Below are 23,372 nucleotides of genomic sequence, written 5' to 3' on the forward strand. Positions count from 1 at the left end.
CTGTGCTCTGACACCCGTTCTCTCATTTGCTCCTTAGAACAATCCAACTAGATTAGTATTTTAATACTACAGATGAGGAAACTGTGGCCTCGAGAGGGAAGTGACTTGCCAACAGTCCAGAAGTCGTATCTTCAGTGGAACATTGCCTTTCAGATGTAACATGCAGGCAAACACCTGTCACCCCTCAGCTGGCTGTTGCTGGTTGTGGACTGGTTTTGCTCAATTTAGGGAGGACTCAGAGCTCTTTTCTGGTACGTTCTATCACAGAATCTCAGCAGAGGGACATTTGGGTAGAAGGGCAAAGCTGGAGTTGGGGTCAGGTCTGCTTCCTGGGAATGTCCATGACCCCATCTCATTCTCTTGCACATACCTGTGCCTGTTGGAGCCTGGCTGCTGGCCCCTGAAGGGGAAATGCCATCAAGAGGCAAGCTCAGCTCTTCCCAGTGTAGGCGCTAATGGCAGCTGTGTGCAGAGCAGCCCAGGTGCCTTCCCACTGAGCAGCAGATGTGTCCTCTGGCAGATTTCTTGAAGAGAAGCCAGTTTTAGCTACAGAGCAAATGTTGAGGATTGAGCAGGGGGAGGAGGTGAGGGTTGCCGGATGGTGGAGATCTGTTTTCCAGAAGACCTGGATTCAAGTCAAAGTGCTCCTACTAATTAGCTTAGTAGCCCTGGGCAAGTCATTAAAGCTCTGAGCAGTTTCCTCCTCTGTAGACTAGGAAAGAGGGTGAATTATAAGAGTAGCTGCCATTTCCTGAGCGTTCTCTATGTGTTAGGTCCTGCTCGCAGCATGAACTCAGCAGAATCCACAAGGCAATTCCTATAAAGGACTGAGTCCAGTGCCAGAAACATGGTTAATATGCAACAAATGCCAGCTGCTCTTATTTTGTTAATCCTCATAACAATCCTAAGATTAATAATAACAGAAATAATAATAGTTGCTAGCATTTACTGAGCACTTTCTATGTAGTCAGCCATTGTTTTAACTTATTTAACGTATGAACTGAATTAACTTATTTAATTTTCCCAACTATCCCATGAGATTGGTTCTATTTGTAACCCCATTTGACAAATGAGAAATAGTGAAGCACAATCAAGTTAAATACATTGCAAGAACACATAGCTAGAAAGCTAGAAAGGACACAGAGCTATAAGCACTTTTATTCTCCCCACTTTACAGAGACTCACTGAGGCACGGAGAGGCGGAGCGGCGTGCCCAGGATCAGAGTGGGCAGGACCCTCCTCTGGGTTGTTAGGCAGGTGAAATGACATAATGGCATGGAAACTGCTCTGGGAACTGTTGTTCCATCTGCTTCAGCTGGGGGTGAGTAAGCTTTGATGTTCTATTTTTTCTAGTCTAGACACACCAGCTGGCCTAAGACCCTGGGGCCTTCAGGAAGTCCTGCTTGCACTTGGCCTGTTATCTAGGTGGGTGTTAGAAGCCAGTTTGGTGTGTAGGCCCTGGGCTTACTGTCCCCTTGGGACAGCCCAGGAGCCACTGCCTGTCTGACTTCAGAGCTGCTACCAGCTGGAAGCCTCTAGGAGGGAGCCGACTGGCAGCTGGCCACCATCACGTGTAGCTGGGTTACTAGCGGTCACCCTGCGGGTTTCCTCCAGCCACACTTTCCATCTCCAGTCGCTGAGCTAACATTGGCACCCAGGATGGAAGGCAGCTAGGCAGGGGGAGGCAGGCTTGGGATCCCTAGGGGAGTAGAAATAATCAGGGTGTCAGGGAGCCTCTCTTTGCTCCCTCTCCCCTCTAGTGCTCCCCACGTACCCCTGTGCCACCTGGGAACATCCCCACTTCCCAGGCACCCATTTGCCAGGATGGAGTAAGGAGGACTATTGGGTCTTTTGGAGGGGTCCCAGAACCCCAGAACTGAGATGCTCTTTGAGGGCAGGTCACTGTCACAGGCTTCTAGGACTGTCTCTTCACCACACTGAGAGCTCCTGTGCGCAGGGGCAGCTCAGGATCTCCCCGTCATCACAGGGCCAGGGAGGGGTGGGAGACAGTCACGTTTCCTGAGGGAAAGCCACTTCTACTTATTGGGTTGGAAGTTGTGGGTGGAGGTCATGGTGGCAGCGGCAGCATGTGTGTGATGTGTGTGTGTGTGTGTATTTGGGGGTGGGGATGGAGTCTAAGGGGAAAGGTGAGATAGTGCTCATGCAGACTCTTCCTCTGAGCCTCTGCATCCCTCAAGGGAGGGCAGCCTTCCCCAGCATGCCCGACTGTCCTGGGTAGAAAGGGCGAGAACCTTTCTGTCTGTCCACTGCGAGTGTCTTTTACGGAACCAGGGAGCAAGGAGATGGCTCAGTGTCTACTGGCTGGGACTGGCATTTGCTGCTCCTTAATCCTCTCTGCCTGGAAGTCCCCAGGGCAGCAGGGTGCTTCTGCCAGGAGCTTAGGTACAGGCAAGGCCTGGCTTCCTAAAACTGAGTTCTCACTGAGTTTTGCTGGAGGTTTGAGCTATTCTCTTACTAAAGGGCACATAAATCCCTGTGAGAATGTCAAGCTGGAGGACCGAGATTTGGAACTCTGGCTAAGTCATCCCTTGAGGGGGTGGGGACAAGTTTCACTGTTAAAGCATTTGAAGGAGGTCCCACCTGGGTGCTCCCCTGTTCCCCCGACTTTGTATCCCCAACCTTCACTTGTCCTCACCCCACAACCCCCACTGACAGAGTCCCAGTACCTAGTCCCTTGTGTCTTGCAGACTGTGCACCGCAGCCTGCAGCTGGATGTAAAGAGAGGTCTTCTTGGCCCAGGCTCCTGCTAATGCTAAAGGGGGTGTGTGGGTGGGTAGCGGGCCAGGCTTCCTGGGGCGGACTCGGGAGAGGGTGAGGACTGGACTTCAGTTTGGTTTCTCTTTGTCAGTAATGCCTGAGCCTGCTTTCCTCTGATTAATCTTAGAGCAAACGTCTGTACAAGAATTCTTTACTTATGAAGATCATACAGTCAGTATAACATGAAATTCTTCCAATTAAAGTGACTTTGACCCTACATGTTGTGAAATATTAACCTTGACATTACCATGCTCATGGTACATTCTCCTCCTCCCAGGGCCTGTTTTCACTACAAAGGGACTCTGAGTCAACGAAGATGAATTGAAACTTCCAAAAAACCTATCTCCATGACCTCCAGATCTTCCTTGAGAGGAGTTGGCAGTGGGTGAAGAATCTCAATTCATATACCCACAAATATTAGTCCCCTTCACTCCCCTTACAGGATTTTACGCTTTACAGAATCACTACCACATGCATTATTTGAAATCCTTAAAACACATGTCTGAAGTAAGTATTCTCCCCATCACCAAGCTGCAGATGGAGAATCTAAGACTCAGAGAGGATAACTGAATTGCCTGATGTCACACAGCCATTAGACAGCACAGAGTTCCTCACAGTGCCTTCTGTGCCCTCTTTCCTCTGCTCAGCTGTACCAGCCTCCCCTCTCTGTGGGGAGGCCACAGGCCACCAGCCACCACACAAGAGAGGAAGTGCTCAAAGACACCCAGCTGCAGCTGGCACAGAGCTCAGGGGAGGTGGCAGTTCCTCTTGCAGCTGACAGACATTGGGGAGGAACAAATGTCCTGCAGGCTGGGAGCCCATGAAGTCACCATGAGCAGCAAGCGAGGACTAGAGGGAATCAAGCCATGAGCTGCCCCCAAACCTGTCTGTGGTTCTGTCTGGGCCCCACCTCCCAGCAGACGGCCACGCTATCCACCAGCCAGCCAGCTGGAAGCCTGCTGGGATCCTGATCCTCAGTCTGATCCTTGCATCCTTCCGACTCACTGCCAGTCAGTCACCAGGTTGTGTCCAGTCTGCCTCTTCCATCCCTCTCTGATCGTCCCCTCTTCTCCATCTCTCGCTCTGTTCCCTTCCCCAGGCCAAGGGCACTCTGCCTCCAGGCTCTCTCCCCTCCTCCAGTCTATCCATCCTCAGAGGGGTCCTTGCAGTGATTTTTAGAAAGAAAAAAAAGTGCAAATCTGTTTGCGTTATCCTTCAAAATCCTTGACGGGCTCCACATTGCTTTCTGAATACAATTAAAACCCTTTAGCTGAGGCAATACATTTCTTGGGTTGGCCCTGCTTATCTCCCTAGCTTCCCCTCCCCACGTGCATGCTCTGCTCTATCAAATGCAAAATTGTCCAAGCTCCGTGAGTTGTGCCACCTCTCTCCTTGCCCTTGGTGCTTGCTCACTCCTATTCCCTCTTCAGTTGTCACCTCTTCTGCAAGGCCTTCCTCTCAACACCTCCTCTGAGACAGGCTGGAGCGTCCCTCCTCAGGGCTCCTCCGTGTTTATCCCCACAGTAGGACTGATACTGTAATTCAGTGGTGTAACGAAGTGAAAAAATCTATCAGACAGCTGGCACTATGAGTGTGCTCCAGGGTGACACTTTTTCTAGAAACGCCTTGAGAATCTGCCTGGGTGGAATGTGAGAGAGCAGCAACCCAGGAAGTAAAAGATGCTGGCCAAACTGCTCTGCCCGAGACAAGGAGAATATGTTCTTTTGCTCCCAAGAGCAAAGAGGCAGGAGGGATGAAGAGGGGAGGAACAGAGAAAGAAGGGGGCAAGGAGGGCCTGAGAGAAGCTGCGAAGATGGTGTCCAGGATATGGGGCGCTAGGCCGGTGGAGAGTCCCCTGTGGCTGGATGCCCAAAAGGTGTTTTAAATGTTTAATGCCAAGTTTGTTCATTTTTTAAGTGAGGCAAACCACCTCAACCTCCTTTCCCCCCAACCCCTCAGTCTTCGGTGGAGTTGACCAAGATTCATGAATCAGTGTGTGACTGGGTTTGTGTGTGGGCGCCTGTTAGGGGGGTGGCACTGTGGAAAGGGCTTTGTTGAACACCTGGGTCAACTTGGAGACTGCAGGTGTGGAAATATGATCCAACAGAGGCCCTGGGAATGTTGGGAGCCTCTGGGGAACCAGGGAATCTCAGCGAGGCCTTTGAACTGCCACAGGGCACTGAGTGGGGATTTTGAGACCTACTTAATTGGAGGCGCATCAACTTCCCCATGATATCAGAACTATACTAGAAATTACAGAGGGACCAGTGGGCCCTCGCCCCGGCGGCTATGGCAGCGGCTGCAGTGGCGGCACTACTGGCAGCACTGGGTGAGACCCTGTGGCTGGCTGCTGAGCTGATCCTGGGGCCCAGCGGCTGCCCGGAGGTGGGGACTCCGGCCTCGGGCATGGGAAGACCGTGCTGACCACGAGGCGACGGGCGGCCTGGGCGCCTAGCTGCTGCGCTTGGGGGTTGTGGGTGACCGTGGGCTGCCAGGACCCCGCGCGGAGGCGGCGCCAGCGGCGGGTCAGCTAGATCTTCAGATGCACGAGGCCGGAGTCCCCACCTCCGGGCGGAGCGGACTGGCGGGCTCTTTGGCAAGGAGTGGGACCTCGCCTCGCTGCCCCCAGTGCGCCTTCCGTGTGGAGATGCTGCAGGAAGCGCCTAGAGCGGACGTCTTGACGAGTAGTGCAAGGATCCTTCAGTCCCTTATATGAAGACCGAAGGGGTTGAGAGGCAGTTTGCAGTGAACCATCTGGGGCCCTTTCTGCTCACCAGTCTTGGACTCCTCAAAAGTTCAGCTCCCAGCAGGATTGTGGTAGTTTCTTCCAAACTTTATAAGCATGGAGACATCAACTTTGAAGACTTGAACAGTGAACAAAGCTATAATCAAAGCTTTTGTTCTAGTCGGAGCAAAGTGGGGAACATTCTTTTTACCGGAGAATTAGCTCGCGGCTTGGAAGGCACAACGTACGTTACTGTCAGAGTGTTACCCCTGGTATTGTGCGGACTAATCTTGGGAGGCTCATACAAATCCCACTGTGGGTCAAACCACTTTTCAATTTGGTGCCATGGGCTTTTGTTCAAAACTCCAGCAAAAGGTGCCCAGACTTCGATTTATTTAGCCTCTTTGCCTGAAGTAGAAGGTGCGTCAGGAAAGTACTTCGGAGATTGTAAGGAGGATGAACTGTTGCCCAAAGCTATGGATGAGTCTGATGCAAGGAAACCTGGGGTATCAGTGAAGTACTGGTTGGCATGTTAAAATAGAAACAGGGAGTGAAAGACCTATTTATAAAACCGGATGTCAGTTAAATTGGTGTGGCTTGAGCACTTGCTACTTGAAACACAATTTTCATTTTATAATAGTACTGCTTAGAGGTATATATGGATATTTTCAAGTTACTAAAAGGTTATTTTTTGGAGAAAGTAAAATTTTAGAAAAGATGTTTTAAATATATATAATAAGCATAATGAGTACTGAAATAGGTATAATGAACAATACAATTATATTTTAAAAATTATAATTGAACAAGCATGGATTACAAATATTAAAGAATTCAGTGACTTAAAATAAGCACCTTGAGAAGTTTTTCAAATGTCTTTGAGTTTCATGGCGAAAGTGTTAAATATTATTGCAAGGCTGGATTTGTGTGGAAATAATACGCCTGGTGTGTGTGTAAAATTCTTACTTGGAATAAATATACTGATTAAAAAAAATTAGAGCAGATCTCCAAGGGGAGCTGTGGAAATAAGACTAAGAGGCAGTTTTGTGTCTTAATAATTTAGCTGCCAGGGCAGTGGTTGGGGTAGGGGTGAGCAGAAGCTGGACACCCTTCTTCCAGATACTTGTGGCTTCCTCCCTCACATCATTCGGGTCCCTGCTCGTATGTACCACCCTCGGACAGGCCTTCCCTGACCAGCAGAACTACTAAAGCCACCCCCATCACTCTTCTTTAGCTCCTCTGAGTCCTGGAAATTCTATCCCTGAATTTCAGTGGATGTAAAGCTATGTTCAGTTCAGTGAATTTAGAGAAAATACTGTTCTTGAATGCCAGCCCTTTATCCATTCACTCATTCAACAAATATTTATTGAGGGCCTACTATGTACCAGGCACTATTCTAAGCACTTGGGATACATGTGTCAACAAAACAGGCAAAAATCACTGCTCCTGTGGGTCCCGAGCATTAACACAAACACAGTCTTAATTCTAATCATCTTAACCCTGCACAGCAGGAGAAGTTTTTCCTCTCAGGACTCAAAGCACTTTACAGGGCTTCTTAGGCAGGTTGCTTCCGGGTAATGGGCTGCTGACACAATGCAGTACTGAAAATATCAGTCAACACAATAGTTTTTCTAAAATGTTAAGGTTATGAATTTTGTGTTTGTATAAAAGGAGTAGTTTGAGACATCAAATTTCAAAAGCCTCCATTTTAAAACTAGAATATTCTGAGGGGTGTCATTTTACCTATCAATCTACCAATCATCTATCTCTAATGGGCCATTTGATTCAAGTAACATCAAACCAAGCTAATCCAACTTATTTATTACAATTAAACTCCACCCCCCCAACAAAAAAACCCACCAAACTTAGCATACTCTATGAAGTACGGTCAGATCAAATCCAAGTTGCTACTTGTTCGGTTCTGTACTCCAACCATCATCCATTCACCCAGGCAGTAAGAGCTCAGTGAGGGCTGAAATCAGACCCATGCCACTAAGATGCTCATGATCTAGAGAAGGAACATCCACGGACTCAAGCCAGAAGCACACTGCAAGATGGATGTGCAAAATGCTACAGATGCACAGAGAAAAGAGTCTCATGTTCTCTCTGGGAACAGAGCAGATGACACTTACCTGGCCATAAGTAAAAAGGAGAATTTCATGGGTGGAGATGGGGCAGAACTCCAGGCAAAGGAAACAAAAGGAAATCAAAGGGAGCGAAAAACCATCATACTGGATTCCGGCAAGTTCGCTGTGACTGAGGTATGTTCCCTCTGCACCAGGGTGTATTGGGGTTGTGGCAGGAGACGAAGCGGGAAAGATGGGCAGAGTCAGGTAATGAAGGGCTTTGTATGCTAGCCTGTGAGCGATCGCCATCGTTAAACCGTTTAAGTAGGGGAGTGACATGATGAGACTTGTGTTTCACAAACATCATTCTTGGAGCAATGAGGAATCAGACTGGAATTGGGGATAGCAGTTAGGTGGCTGTTTCAACAGCCCAGGTGAGAACTGATAAGGGCCTAAACCAGGGTAGAGGGTATAGAGGGAGGAATCAGAGAGTAGAAGGTTCAAGAGTAAATTCACAGGACTTAACATGGGAGGTAAGAGGAGACCAGATGGCCTGAGGTTTCTTGCTTGGGTGACGGGGTAAAGGGGAGAGCTCCCAAATTTCATCTCCCTCTCCCTTACTTCTTCCTGACAGCATCAGGATGATGATTAAACTAATTTTATTCTTTACCAGTCTAGACATCCTTAATTTACATAATTAGCTGGTTTGGAGAATTCTCCACCTTTTAGGTCTGTGCCAACCCGAGAGAAAGCCCAGAAACTTGCCTTCTCAGCTTCCCTCACAGCCAGCAGCCAGACACAGGAATCGAACTCCATTAATCAGAGATACTAGAATTTTTTTGGATGCTAGTGACACAAAGAAGAGTTGCCACGAAATCCACTTTGGTGGTGGTGGTCACAGGTGGATGCAGTTCCTGGAGAGCTCAGAGGCAGGGCTGTTAGAGATGACCTCCAGACCCGCCTGTGTTCAGAGGTGAGCTGGTGTCTCTCCCCAGTGGGGCGGCAGTTGTGTTCTCTGGGGCAGCTCTGTGCTGTAAGCTGGGGGTTACTCCTGGGGCCATAATCTTTGGCCCTCTCAGGCATTTTATGAGTTTCCTAATAGCCTTTAATAAATCACTTTTTTGCTTCAACTAGGCCAGATGGTTTTGTTTGCAACTAAAATCCCTGACTGGTAATACCACTTCTCCCTGGTTGTTTGGCTGAAAGTGACAGCAGCCTCCTCGTTCCATTTTATTTATTTATTTATTTTTTGAGGAAGATTAGCCCTGAGCTAACTACTACCAGTCCTCCTCTTTTTGCTGAGGAAGCCTGGCCCTGAGCTAACATCCGTGCCCATCTTCCTCTACTTTATGTGGGACGCCTACCACAGCATGGTGTGCCAAGCAGTGCCATGTCCACACCCGAGATCCGAGCCGGCGAACCCCAGGCCGCTGAGATGCGGAACGTGCGAACTTAACTGCTGCGCCACCGGGCCAGCCCCTCCTCCTTCCATTTTAAATAGGCAGCTAGTTACCGCAAAGTAAAGGTTATATACTGGCAGCACAGTCATTGTTAGGAATACACAGCGAGCCTTTACTTCGGGCCGGGCACTCTCCTGAGTGCTTTACACAGATACTTCATTTACTTCTTGTACAAATTATCCCAATGTTAACCCATAATTATCCCAGTCAGCAAAAGGAAGCTGAGATGTCCCAAGGCACACAGCTAGTCAGGGTTAGAGCAGCCATTTGAACCCTGGCAGTCTGACTCTAAATCTGACACCCTTAATAACTGCCCTAAACTATCTTGGTGTGAGAGAAACTCATTGCTTGCACAGCCTTATAGTTCATCCAGTTTGAACTGTATCGCATATCCTCTGTTGCACCCCTAATGAGTGGAGAATGATTAACTGTCACTAAGGGAGGTGGGGATAACTTACGAAACTGAAATTTTAAAGATTAAGTGGAGCAAGAAGATATTCTTGAAATCACTCCATTACGAGGCGGCAGGTACCAGGAACCAGGTACTGGACTGTACTGGTTAGGATGTGTTTGGCTGCAAACAACAGAATCACCAATTAGCAGGGCCTTAAACCTTACAGATATTTGTTATGTCAAGAAGACAAGATGTAGGCAGTTCCAGGTCTGGTTAAGTAGCTCTGTGTTATCACAGACCCGGGCTTTTGTGTCTTTCTATTCTGCATCCACAGTGTGTTGGAATTTTGGCCTCAGGCTGACAAAATGGCTGCCCTAGAAAGCTGCAGGCATTGTGTCCTCTTGAGAGTGCTATCAAAATGAGAAATTGGGTGTAACAGCAAAAAAGCCCTCCTTTCCAGAAAGGCAGTCACTTTTTAAAGTCTTGGGGGCCCCAGCTGTGTTATGGGTCCTCTCCTAAAGCAGTCACTGACAAATAGGAATGAGATTACCACGACTGGCTTAGGTGATTCATCACCTGGAGGAGGGTGAGACCTACCTTCGCCCAGCACTTTGCCGTCTAGCTATTCTTTGAACAAAGTCTATGTGTGTGGAAGTGGCTGTTGCCTAGGCAACGGACAGGGTCTACACGCTGGACTACGCGTTGGAAGACTGGGCTTTGAGTCTGGGCTCATTTGTTTATTTGCTTAAGAATAATTTTTGATTAGCATTGAGTGCTGTATGATCTTTGGACCTGCCCATTACTTTCTGTGTGTCTTTGGCAAGCCACTTGACCTCTCTGGGCTTTGGCCTCCTCATCTCTAAATTGAAATGGCCAAAGTAGATGATTTTGAGGTCTTTTCTCATATTCTACTCATTTATCTCTTCTCTCTTGTATAACACTTTTACATTCAGAGCTAGAATAGTTGTTGCCAAAGACCTTCAGGGGATGGCTAGTTTTGCCGATAGACCGTTTATTCCCTCTTACCATCTAAAGCCATGCTTTTCAAGGTGGGACTCCCATACTCATGGCATAGGAGTGGTGCATCAGTGAAGCCATAGGATGAGCATGGTAAGCCTTCCACGGTTTTACCCAAAGATCGGGGAGGAAAGCCTTTGAAAATTTTGTTTTCTGTTACATAATTGTGGCATATTATGGAGTACAGTGCAAAATTCTCAGACTTGGACAATGGTCATGTCCCTTTTGGTGATATGTGTTTGTTCTTCTCTGTGGCGGGGATCTTTAGATAGAAAACTGTGTGCAGCAATGACTAATTAATAGTTCCTGATTTTGAAAAGTGACAGATTATTTGCATATCACTGGGGGCTGCCATCTAGATGAGGGTTTCTCAACCTCAGCACACTGACATTTTGGGCCAGGTAATTCCTTGTTGTATGGGCTGTCTGTGAATTGTAGGATGTTTAGCAGCATCTCTTGCCTCTACCCACTATATGCCAGTAACAATTTCCTAGGTGTGATGACCAAAAATGTCTCCAGACATTGCCAAAGGTCCCTTGAGGGGAAAAAAATCTCCCCAGTTGAGAATCAAAGATGTAGATGGATTAATATTTGAATTCTTACTCTGCCCCTTATTTAGGATTAATAGTTCTGTGACCTTGGACAAGGTCCATAATATCTTCAGCTTCCTTATCTGCCAAATAGGCCCAGCTCATAAGATTGTTGTCTGCATTAAATGAGGTCACCTAGCCATCTAGCACAGTCCGAAGTCTATATTAGGTCTTCTATGAATTTTAATTCTCCTTCTCTTCAGTTTTCCAGAGCTATAGAACTTTCCAGTTGGAAGGGACCTTAGAAGTCATCTTGTAAATTAAGAGACGAAGATCTATAGAGCTAATCTGTCTTCTCAACCCTAAATCTATCTTTATATTCAAGTAATGTGAAAAAGACAAATTGAAGTGGAATTGTGCAGAAGAGGATGAGTTCAAAGAGACAATTGCTGGTCCCTGAAATCAAATATTTGAACTCAGTCTGAATCATACGAGGGATTGTTGAGGAATACCTAACGTTGAAACAAAATGTATAGAATATGAGAGTTAATGCTCTGAGTCAGCCAAAGTTTAAAAATAAATTAGAGTCACCAAGAACATGTAACAGTTGTTCAAGAGACAGAACAAAAGAAAGAACCAGAAATGTTAATGGATGACTCCAATTTTGCTATTTCTTTTCTGTCAAGGATGAGGCTATTCTGACTAAAAAGACTAGGACAAACTGATAAAGGGGACTAACACCTCTGAGAGGGGAGAAATGGGGTAGGGGCTGTCCTAAAAGAGTCCATGTCTTCTGGACCAAACAAATCACCATACAAGCTATTGGGAGATTTGCCGGTAAGACCATAGAACCACTGTTGATAATCTGAGGGACTCGTAGAAAATAGGAATCATACTGGAGGGCTAAGGATGGCAAATGTCCTGATTTTTAAGAAATACAATTAATTTTTCCCTCCACCTCTCCACCAACTATGAATTCATGAGTTTGGCATCAGTCCTAGGCAAAATTCCATAAAAGATTATTCTACTAATAGTTTATGAGTGCTTACAAATTAAGCAGCAATCCCTCTAAGCCAGTAGCGTTTCAGTAGAACAAGTCATGCCAGAGTAATCTAATTTCCTTTTTTGATTAAGGTCATTAGAATGGCTGAGCAGGGATGTGGAGTGAGCACAGAATATTCAGATGACAGCAAGTCATGTGTCTTGTGATACAGAGATCGTGTTGTGGCTGTGTAGCTGTATACAGTGGATACCAATTAGTGGATGGATAGTCATAAGGAAGCAGGTCCCCCGTGGATGCTCCAGGGCATTGGCCCTGGGCCCGTGCGTCTCCACACTTTATTAGCATATATACCAGATCAAATCATGAATGTGCCATACCCTTGGCTCTTTGGGAGATCTGCTTGGCCCGTAGGCCTTAATGAAGTGACAGGTGTAGGTAGCCATGGTTTGTGCCAAGTGACCTCAAGTTCCAGAGTGTAGCTTATTGGACGCATTGTCTTAGGGATATATGTTCCATGCTATTGAAAGTCCTTGTAGATCTGGCCCCTGATTATTTCTGTAGTCTCATTTTTGCTGTCCCCTTCCCCATGTTCCCAATGTTTAGCCTACCGTAGCCTGCGTACACCATGTTGTTTTATGCCCCCTTTATCTTGTACATTTTCCTGTATCTGACTTGAGTGCCCTTCCTTCTTTTCTGCCTACTTCTTCATCTACTCATATCCAAGACTCAGCTAAACCTTCCTGTCCACTGTAAAGCCTTTCCTTCTCTTTCTACCCTGCTCTGGCACCATTCCTAATAAATTCTTCCTGCCTGAATTTTGGTACTTGTACCCACCGCTGTTTTAGTAGTTATCACACTGTATTAATAACCTATTTCCTTGTCTATCTCCCATGACCTCTGCTCTCTACTCCCACCCCTCTGCTCTCTACTCCCACTAACTGCTCCCCATAAGACACTTTCAGCTCATTGAGGACAGGGACTGGATCCTACCCAGAGCCTCGTACATAACAGGCACTCAGTAAAGGAATTAATGAAAAAAAAATGAATGAATGAATAAATGCCTCATATAAAACCCATTATTCTGGCTCTCTGTTACTGAGTCTCAGCCTGCTGAGAATCACAATTACATTTCTCTGTAGCCTGGCTCCTTAGATCCAGCTTTCCAAAGGATTTAAAGAAAATACACTGAAGAGGATTCCTTTCCTCTCTAATCACCTGCTGTCTCAATAAGGGCTTATAAAGGCACTGACACAGTAATAGAACCCTTTATCATGGCACGCACAAACCACACTGCCACAACTGTACCGAGCCTCCCAGGGCCGTTAGTGCCTTAATCCACTGGGAAGCACACACCAAAAGTCCCATTTTTCAAGGCTCCCTTCCTGTGGCATTCAAGAAGGCACATCTATGCCACTCAGACAGCAGGAGGCATTTGTAGAACTGTTGTCTGCACTTTTGAAAAGGGAGTTGAGCCTTACTTATCTCTTTTCTTCTAGTTGACTCAGAAAGTAAATATCACCTTATTTAAATGCAACAAGATTAGGAGACATGAAGAATAATTCAGCCTTCCTGGTACTCTAGGAAGGGTCTGATTATTATGGAAAGATCTGGGCCTTTAAAAAGGATGCTCTGTGGTATAATGAAAGAATTAAAATTCAAATGGGCCACCAAATGCAAGTCAGCAGGCATTTATGTCTGTGCCAATTATTCAGTTCTAAATAGCAAGACCAGGCAGTGTTTGTTGCAGGTTGGCTGACTTGCCTGACGAGAAGACTGGCAGCCTGGCATGCCACCAATGTCCCGGAGTCCATTCTGTCCCCATGTAATAGGAGTTGGCATTTAGCACGCTCCAAAATCCAAAAGATGATACTCCACTTCTGATCCTTCACACTCAGAGCTAGGACTGGCCTCACATGCAAATTCCTGCCAAGCCAGCAGGGCAAAAGCCTGGAGTTCTGGAGCAGACAAACCACGGTGTGAATCTTCAGTGTGATCATAGAGTCTGAAGGAAACTCAGACCTGACTAATCACCTTTAAAGGGGCATCTGAATTTAATAATGGTTTATACGTAAAGACTTTCCCGTTTTGATCACAAAGCAAGTGTGAAGCACTTAGAAGCTTATAATCCTTATTATATGACACTCTGGCCTGTTTATGAAAGATCTGAAACTCTGATAGCTAATGGCTGGCGCTTATTAATAATACTTCATATGTTTAGGCAGAACTTTTCACTGTGGCCCCTATGTCTTCACAATGTCCTGGCTAGGAAGCTCTACAGCTCTTGCATCCTGCTTTGTGATTGAGAAACAAGCGCTAGAGTGTGAAGATAAATAGAAACTTAACGTGTTTGTGGCCATTTCTACAGGGCCAGTGTCGTGGGCATAGATCCCTATAGATATCAGCGTGGGGCAAGCCTTTTATCTGCTGTGGCTCAAGCTTCCCACTTTTGGAGACAAGAGGACACTGGATCACACCCCTAACTCTTCTCTATTTGTCATTTGAGGTCTAGCAGCCTGAAAAGGCATCTCTAGGTTCTAGAGAAGGGAAGGCTGGGCTCAGAGAGAGAAGGAAATTTATTGAACACCTGCTTTTAGCTCCCTGGGAATAAAGGAAGAGTATATGAAGGAATCAGGGCTTCGTGGAGCCCACTTTCAGGAAACCTAGGGTCGGCCCCGTGGCTGAGTGGTTAAGTTCGCACGCTCTGCTGCGGTGGCCCAGGGTTTCACTGGTTTGGATCCTGGGCACCGACATGGCACCACCCATCAGGCCATGCTGAGGCAGCATCCCACATAGCACAACCAGAGGCACTCACAACTAGAATATACAACTATGTACTGGGGGGCTTTGGGGAGAAGAAGAAGAAGAAGAAATAAAAGAAGATTGGTAACAGATGTTGGATCCCTGACTCACACTGTGATGGTTGATTTTATGTGTCAGCTTGGCTGGGCCACAGTACCCAGATATTTGGTCAACCACCACTCTAGATGTCTCTGTGAAGGTATTTTTTAGGTGAGGTTAACATTTAAATCAATAGACTTGGAGAAAAGCAGATTACCCTCCATAATGTGGGAGGACTTCATCCAATCACTTGGTAGCCTTAGGAGAAAAAAGATTGAGGGCCCCGGAGGAAGAGGGAATTCGGCCAGCAGACAGCCCCAAGCTGCAATGTCAACTGTCCCCTGGGTCTCCGGGTGCCAGCCTGCTCTGCAGTTTTGGGCTTGCCAGCCCGCACAATCACATGAGCCAAGTCCTTAAAATAAATCACTCTCTCTCTCCCTAAATATACATATATGTATACACACACACCCTATTGCTCCTGTTTCTCTGGAGAACCTTGACTAATACACACACCACATACTAGAATAAATTCAGATGAATTAAAGATTTAAATGTAAACAAACAAAAGGATAAAAGTAGTAGAAGGAAATAATGGTAAATATTTAGCAGGGGTGGGAGGGAGTGAAGGCCTTTTTAAAGAATCCCCACCACAGGCAGAACCCGTAAAGGGAAAGATGGAAGCCTTGTCTAGGAAAAGTCTGTATCTTCTACCTGTCCAAGTGTACCATAAGCATATAAAAAGACAAATGGGAAAATGGGAAAAATCACAATGTATATTTCAGGCTAAAAGTTAATATATTTAGTACACGAAGAACGGTTACAAAGGAAAAAAATAAGCTGAACATCCTAACAGAAAAATGGACAAGAACAAGCAAATCCCAAGGAAAAACTGGTGACCAATAGACTCATGGAAACGTAATCAATATCAAAGAAATATCAAATAAAATGTAATTTTTGCCTAGCAGGTGATCAAAAACTTAAAAGGATACTCATATGCGGGGTTAGCAGTGATGCAGCAAAAGGGGCCACTGTTGACTGGGTATAAATCAGTACACCTTGTCTTAGATTTCCCTAGACTCCCATGCCTAACGTTAACGTCAGACAAATGTGCAGACATTTATGGAAGTATGCTAACTCCTGAAATATTTATAACAGCATACAATTGAAAACAACCTAAATGTCCATCGATATATTAGTTAAATAAATTATGGTAAATCTATGTAATGAAAATGGACTTGTGAATTATATTTATTTACCTAGGCAGATGCCTGTAATTTATTAAATAAAAAGGGCAGTGACAAAATCTATGCACAGGACAATCCCAGTTTTGCAAAATATGTTTTATATATGTGGGTGAGTCAACACTCTCGAAGAGAAGAAACCTTGGAAACAAATACCCCAAAATGTTCACGTTAGTGGGTGGAGGGAGTATGGATGACTTAAATTTCCATTTGAGCAGGGGTGTATGGTGGGGAACGGGGAATGTTATCTGTAGTTTTCTTCTATAACGTTATATTACTTGTGCAATAAGAAAAAAAGGTTATTATTATTTTTTTAACTTTTATGTTTACAGTATAGTATGTATGGGGTAGAGGAGGTGGAAGATGGGGGTGGGGCCGGGAGAATTAGGAACCATACATCAGGGCAACAATTTCCAGAACTTTGTAGGAGTTCAGAAACCTCTGTCCTGCTCTCACATTTGTTATTTTTGCCATTCTTCTGTTTCCTTCACTTGATTAGCAGTATACTTATGTAAAATGGGGCTTATTTGGGGTAAGCAGAGAAGGCGGGAAGCAAAGGAGGCTGCATTCTGTTCCATAACCTGTCTGACAGGGGTGAGAGTGGGAGACAGCCCTAGAGAGGGGGCAGACAGCCTGTAAAGAGAACAGAAAGCAGACAGTCCCCGGGGCCACGAGAAGGAGACAGGGGTCTGTGCCATATTGGGGTGGAATGGCTGCCCTGGAGCAAGCAGGCGAGGTCTGCATATCAAGAGCTAGGAGTCTGGGGGCAGACACTTAGCCCCACCCTAAATACTTACTGGCCCCAGAGCAAGAGGCCCATATACATATCTCCAGATGTGCACTAAAGTTTGAAAACCGCTGCCTACTCTAGTCACAGAAATCCAGCAGCACTGCGTGTATTTCACAAGGAGAGAATGAAAGGATTCTTCTCTGGAGAAACTGTTTCCAGGTGAAAGGTTTGTGAGGAAAGCCAGCTTGCCCAGCAGTCAAGTCCACCATTTAACAAGCCTTGGCCGTGCAAACACAGCATCCATCAGATTTTAGTTCCCTATCGTTAACTATAAATGGACAATCAAGTATCACAGAATATTTAAGGAGCACCTCCAACGTTAAAAAGAGACACCAAGCCAAGTAGAGGGGAAAAAAGACACTGTATGGAGCAATGCCTACAAAATTTAGAATTAAAATTCTCCAAGAGGGAAGAGGATATATTGCCTCCCTTAAGCAAGAGTGGAGTGCTATGTTTTTTAAAAAGAAGTACAATTAGAGAACAAAACAGAACACACAGGAATAAAAAAATATGGTAGCGGAAAGTTTTGGGGGTTCCCACGACTACCCACTCATTCTTGGAGGACTCAGACTCAAGAGGCAATTGTAACAATGGCTATTGTTTATTATAGCAAAAGGATACACAGCACGATCAGCCAGGGAAAAACACGTCAGGCAGAGTCTGGAGCAGTCCAGCGCAGGCTCCCAAAGTTTTCCCCCTGGGTAGCATGGAGTTGTCACACAGAACATGCTTTGGCCTTCAGCAGTGACATGTAGGAACGTGTGCAGTGTTTCTGCCCAGATAAGCTCTCTTAAGTCTCAGAGTCCCGGGTTTTTATTGTTGGTCATTCAGGCACTCTTTGCCAGTGCAACCAGCCATAATTACCAAAGTTCCACACTCTTGGATGGAAGGCAGGTGTTCATCCCAAACAGTCTAGGCAGGCTGATAGAACAGAATTCAGTGCCCCAGGCACACAGAACAACCTTGTTACTTAGTAGCACAGCATACATACCAGAGTCCTCAAAACCTCCTAGAGATAGCAACATCAGGCCTGTTATGTTAACTCTTTCCTGCAGACTGAAATTGAAAATTCAATGGAAAATATGGAAGACAAAATTGAAAAAATCCTTTGAGAATAGAATAGAAAAGAAAGGAAAGAAATAGAAAATAGAAAAATGATAAAGTCAGGGAATCAGTCCAAGAAGTCTGACATCCAGGATAAGCAAACAGAGAAAACGGATGGAAGAAAAATATAAAAGACATACTAGAAGAAAAATTTCCAGACCTGAAGAACAAGTTTTCAGATTGAAAGAGCTGATTAACATCACAACCCAGTACAGGCCCATGAAGAAGAGACATACTCCCTTTGTGTCTGGGACCACCAGCAAGTCTAAGCTGACACGTTACCCCCTCCACTTGCCCTTTACAGTTCATTAACATTTTAGTTGATTTCTTTTTACTGCAACTACCACTTTTTTCTATTCTCTGTCAAAAGCAAATAGTTTGTGTCTTACTTCTGCTTAGAGGAATTTATTTGGAATTCGTGTTACACCATTGCCTTGTGACCTGAGCTTTTTGATGCACTCAAAAAGTGTAATCATTTTTAAAGATTATCTGGCTTTTTTAAAAGGGTGGGAAATCCTCTTCTTTTGCAGCTTTTTGCATCCTAAGAGGAAGTGGAAGTTGCATACAGGTTTAGAACCAATCCCTACTGCCATTCCTGATGTTTCCAAGTCCTGAGGCTTCTGGGAAAAAGAAATTATTAGAAAAATAAGTTCATATGTTATCAATATCCCTCTCTTAAGTATCTTTGTAATTTCCCCTGGTTTGCTAAGTCACTGAGGAAAAAGCACTCTATTTGCTTTTTTTCCTTTGAGGAAGATTAGCCCTGAGCTAACTGCTGCCAATCCTCCTCTTTTTGCTGAGGAAGACTGGCCCTTCCTCTACTTTATATGTGGGATGCCTGCCACAGCATGGTGCGCCAAGCGGTGCCATGTCCACACCTGGGATCCGAACCAGCAAACCCTGGGCCACCAAAGTGGAACGTGTGCACTTAACCACTGTGTCACCGGGCTGGCCCCTCTATTTGCTTTTTAGCTTCCAAAAATTCAATGGTCTCTTTCATCCTTAGTCTTTCCTATTGTCTTTATTCTTATGGGTTTTTTTTTAAAAAAAACTTTTAAATTCCTTTAATGTCAATTTATTTGGGTTTGGGGAGGGAGTGAAGACAAATATACACTTTCATTCTGTCATGTCTATTTTGGATTGTTGAATGCAACTTTATGTCAAGACTGGGCCATGAGGTGACTTAGCTTTGTGTGGTTACACAGGAATTTTTTACTTTTTTTTTTTTTAAAAAGAAATGATTTTCAAACATTGGTATCTTAATTCTTAATAACAGTGAGGCATCTCTCAACCAACTTCTACACCTCAGTATACTGGGACACCACTGCTGAGAATTATTAAGCTAGTCAAACAGCTCAGGAATTTTTGCTAAACTTTCCAGTTTATTTTCCTACGTGATATTTCTTTTCTTAGCTTTAATTATTGAGGACGTTTTCTCAGCTCTTCACTTGGATCATAAGCTCTTTATTTTCTGACTGGCCATTGCTGTGTAGGTTGATCATGGGATGTGATTGGCCTCCTTTTGGTTAAAACCATCTGGGGACCATTGACACTCATCTCACATAGGCTTGAAGGTTCTCTGTGAAGTGTCAGTCAAGGGATAAGTGGGCATGTTTTCCTCTTAGGAAACTGCAATTTCTCTCTTTTGTCTTGGAGTTCAAGTGGTCTTACAGCTTATTATTAGAGAGGAGTTATTGAGATATTTCTCATTTCAGACATCTTCCAGCAGTCTGGGGATCAAAACAATCTTAATAAGTCAATCATATTTTACAATTTTATTCATTAAGATTTATTAAGATGCAGTGAATTTCTACAAGTCTCTCTGTTACAAAATGCAAAATGAAATATTTTTTTGTGGTAAAGCACACATAATGTAAAACTAAAATGAAGTATCTTTTAACATGAAATAAACATGTAAAAACTTTGTAGAGTCCGTTTACCTCTCTGGGCCTCTGTTTCTTCAATTATAAAATGAAGTTCTGGGACTAAATATTTGAGGTTTCATTTTTTTAGTAGCTTTATTGAGATGTAATTCACAAACTATATAATTCACCCCCTTAAAGTATATAATTCAATGATTTTTGGTACATTGCATTGTAAACTTTCTTTTTTTTTTTTGCTGAGCAAGATTCGCCCTGAGCTAAGATCTGTTGCCAATCTTCCTCTTTTTGCTTGAAGAAGATATGCCCTGAACTAACGTCTGTGCCAGTCTTCCTCTACTTGGTATGTGGGTCACCACCACAGCATGCCACCCATGAGTGGTGTAGGTCCCCGCCCAGGAACCAAACCCGGGCCACTGAAGCAGAGTGTACCGAACTTAACCACTAGGCTACGGGGCTGGCCCCTTTTATAGTTGTGGTAAAATATATATAACATAAATTTGTCATTTTAACCATTTAAGAATACAATTCAGTGGCATTGATGGCATTCACAATGTTGTGCAACAATCACAGCTATTCCCATAACTTTACCATCCCCAAACAGAAACTCTGTAACCATTAAGGAATCCGTTTACCTTTAACAGCCTAGCAGTTATTCTCTTCTAGATAAAACTCTTCAAAGAGCCTCAAACTCAAACTGGAGGAAGACTAATTTTCATTCCCAACCCCAGTGTTATTAGGTCTGTTATGTGCTATTACACATTTCTACACACTCCGAGTGTTGTTCTAAGCCCCGTCATGGGCACATTAAGGATGCTAAAGAAGGAACCTAAGGAAACAATGAGATGTGGGGTGTGAGTTGGATCTTGTAATTGTGAGCCATGAGAGGGTCTTCACACTTCCATCAGCAGGTTTCACTTAACTTTCAAATTAAGCAAGATGGCTTTCAAAAAATACCCACTACCAGTTGGTGAATTTTGGAGGCTGTATCCATGCATTCTCTTCAGAAAGTGACTGGAAAGCTGTTACGGACACCCACTGCTGAGAAAGGCTCCACCTGTCCCTGGATGTGCCTTAAGGGTTTGTGAATTGTTCATGGCCCAGGAAATGGCTGAGAGTTACTTTCTGGTTCTGAGGATTTCAGTTATCATTACACGTTGGAATACCTCCTTTGAATTATTGCTGGATTATTATCTCCATGAGATCAGAGACAAATACAACTTAGAACAGTTGTGTCTGTTTGCATATTAACCACATAAGTTGAACTTGCTGTCCTTGGATTTGCTGTCTCTTTCCTTCCCGGTTCCTTCTAAAGTCCTTCAGGGACACTGTTCCATTATTATTCAGAACTTGCACCAGTGAGTAGAAGGCTCAGGGAAATGAATTTCAATTGCCCTAAAATAACACGAGGTACCTCCCTAGACAGTAAATTTTCTACCACTGGGGGTTCAAGCAAAGGTTGGATGGTCATGTATCAGAGAAGTGCAGGATCATTGACAGATGCAGTAGGGGATTGAGAAGGATCATCAATAAGGTTCCTTCCAATTCTGAAATTCTGTGACATTTTGGGCAGCATTGTATAGTGGTGAAGAACTTGGAGTTAATCCATGCCTGGATTCAAAGTGTGGCTCCTTTATTTAACTAGCTATGCGGCTTTAAGCAAATTTTTACCCTATTGTAATAGTATCTTCATCAGTAAAATGAGTATAATCACAGAATTCAATAAATTAATGCATAGAAATCCTTAGAACAAGTGTTTAGCAATTTAATATATACTTATACATACTTAATAAATGTTAAGCATTATTATGATTTTTATAAAAATAGCAAGAGCCACAATTTTTGCAAAATGCCTTAAAAGTTCTGTGCCTACACCTAGCTCTGTTTCTCAATATCTGTATGACCTTGGGCAAATCACTTAACCTGGCTGGGTCCTGCTTTCCTAATCATCGATGTTTAGATTCCCTGGAAGATTCACCCTGAGCTAACATCTGTGCCAGTCTTCCTCTATTTTGTATGAGGGTCGCCTCTGTGGCCACTGACGAGTGGTGTAGGTCTGTGCCCGGGAACCGAGCCAGGGCTGCCGAGGCGGAGTGTGCTGAACTTATCCACTAGGCCATGGGGCCAGCCCCCCCAGATTCCCTTTCTTTAAGATTATTAAAGGGTCTTTTTCTTCTGTCTTCTAATTAAAAGACTCTCTTAAGATGACTTTTATGGGATGGTAGTTGCTTAGGAACACTGGAAGTCTGAAGGCAGCCTGGCCTAGCGGGTGAGGTCGTGAACTGTTCAGCCCATGAACTGAGTTCTGAGATATTAATCTTGTGCTGTTTTGATATGCAACTTTAGACCACTGTTTGGTAACTGTGCCTAGGTTTGTCCAACAGAATTAGAGATAAGCACCCGTGCCTTTTCTTTGCCAGCAAGGGATGGTTTGAGGTGCAGTAGAATAGATTTATTAAAGCAATATGATTTTTGCTGAAATAAAATGGCCTCTTCTAAATCTAACGTCATATTATTTTTATGAGCTAGATAATCACATGGACACCTATAATTAACAATGTTAAATCATCTCACTTTTTATATTAAAGTCAAGATCTCTGAGAGTGCTTGAAGTGGGAGGCTAATTTTTTTTTTAAAGATTTTATTTTTCCTTTTTCTCCCCAAATCCCCCCAGAACATAGCTGTGTATTTTTAGTTGTGAGTCCTTCTAGTTGTGGCATGTGGGACGCCGCCTCAGCATGGCTTGACAAGTGGTGCCATGTCCGCACCCAGCATCCGAACTGGCAAAACCCTGGGCCGCCGCAGCAGAGTGCGTGAACTTAACCACTTGGCCATGGGGCCAGCCCCTGATTTTTGATTGATCAAGGAGAGTGGAGTAGTGGGCCATTGATGATCTATTACCCTTTTATTGCTGTTGCCGTTAAACATCAGTTTTCCTGCTTCTGTATAGGAATTTTTAGAGTGTATATTTTGCTTTTCTGGACAAGTTATGATTTCTACTGTTGTGGAACTGGGATTCCCAGTTCTCTTTCTGACGTTACCCCTTGTGAGTTTCTTAATCCACGGGAAAACTGTGGTAGTGCTAAGGATGGAGAGGAGTGGTGGAAGTACATATGTAAGTCTTCTTTCATATCCAGACTTTATGATGACTGGATCATGAGCAAGAAGAAGGAGTTATAAAAGCCTTGCAGAATCAATTGGGTTATTTCCCCTGAGATCCACATGGGGAATCTGAGTCTGTTGTCACCCAGGGAGGGTTGAGCTGGTGCCCTGATGAGGGAGAAAGAAGAGCACAGGTAGATAGTAAAAAAACGAGGAGAGCTTGGAAAGTCTAGTAAGAGAGGCTCAAATTTCCATCTGTTCATGGGAGGTCTGATCTCTCTGCCCCGTTCTCTGAGCATGTCCCTCTCCCATAATTCTCAAACCAATTTTCTAGTCCATACTTCTCTCTAGAGCCTCAACCCTAGATATCCACCTGTGGGTTGTAACAGTTACCGCATACATGTCCTAAACTGGACTCAAGTCCTTTCTCTACCCTAAGCTGTTCTT

General features: G+C 44.6%; 1 long non-coding RNA gene and 1 pseudogene across 1 annotated transcript in view; one reads left to right on the forward strand and one right to left on the reverse strand.

Moving 5' to 3' along the window:
• Positions 1–23,372, reverse strand: part of LOC139046363 (uncharacterized) — a 122,605-nt gene that overhangs the window by 76,058 nt on the left and 23,175 nt on the right. The gene's annotated exons all lie outside the window — the stretch shown is intronic.
• LOC106830482 (retinol dehydrogenase 14 pseudogene) lies at positions 5,068–6,044 on the forward strand (annotated as a pseudogene).

Source organism: Equus asinus, chromosome 10 (assembly GCF_041296235.1).
Source record: "Equus asinus isolate D_3611 breed Donkey chromosome 10, EquAss-T2T_v2, whole genome shotgun sequence".
NCBI lineage: Eukaryota > Metazoa > Chordata > Mammalia > Perissodactyla > Equidae > Equus > Equus asinus.